We start from the raw sequence: 455 nt of genomic DNA, 5'->3' as shown, positions 1-455 counted from the left end.
CTCTTCCACTCGACCAAACACGTTTTTCCTTTTTTCTTTTTTTCCTTTTTTCCTGTTTTCCTTTTTTCCTTTTTTCCCTTTCCCTTCCTTCCTTCCTTCCCTCCTGCCTTCCTTCCTTCCTTTTTAATAAAATGTGATATATTTATGTTTTGTGTGGAGGGAAGCAATGACAACCCCTTACTAAATTTTCAATCTTCTGTATTTTTCCATTGGCATATGTTTAATTTAGGATTTCAGTTATTCTGTACAGAAGTTACGTATCTGCGGAACAGGTTAACTATTCTTATTTTGCCCGTTGAATCCATCATGTTCTTCTATAAAAATCAACTGTCCCCTTAACTTAATGTTGAGTGTGTACTCTAAAGACACACCTACCAATGGGGTTTACTGTTAGTGTTCCAAGAGGCATTTTCTGCAATACTGCTGTGGTTGTGTCACCTCCATGCTTCTGTTTG

This window comes from Numida meleagris, chromosome 1, assembly GCF_002078875.1.
Source record: "Numida meleagris isolate 19003 breed g44 Domestic line chromosome 1, NumMel1.0, whole genome shotgun sequence".
Classification (NCBI taxonomy): Eukaryota; Metazoa; Chordata; class Aves; order Galliformes; family Numididae; genus Numida; species Numida meleagris.
The sequence above is the reverse complement of the archived record's forward strand: the minus strand, read 5'-3'. Positions refer to the sequence as shown.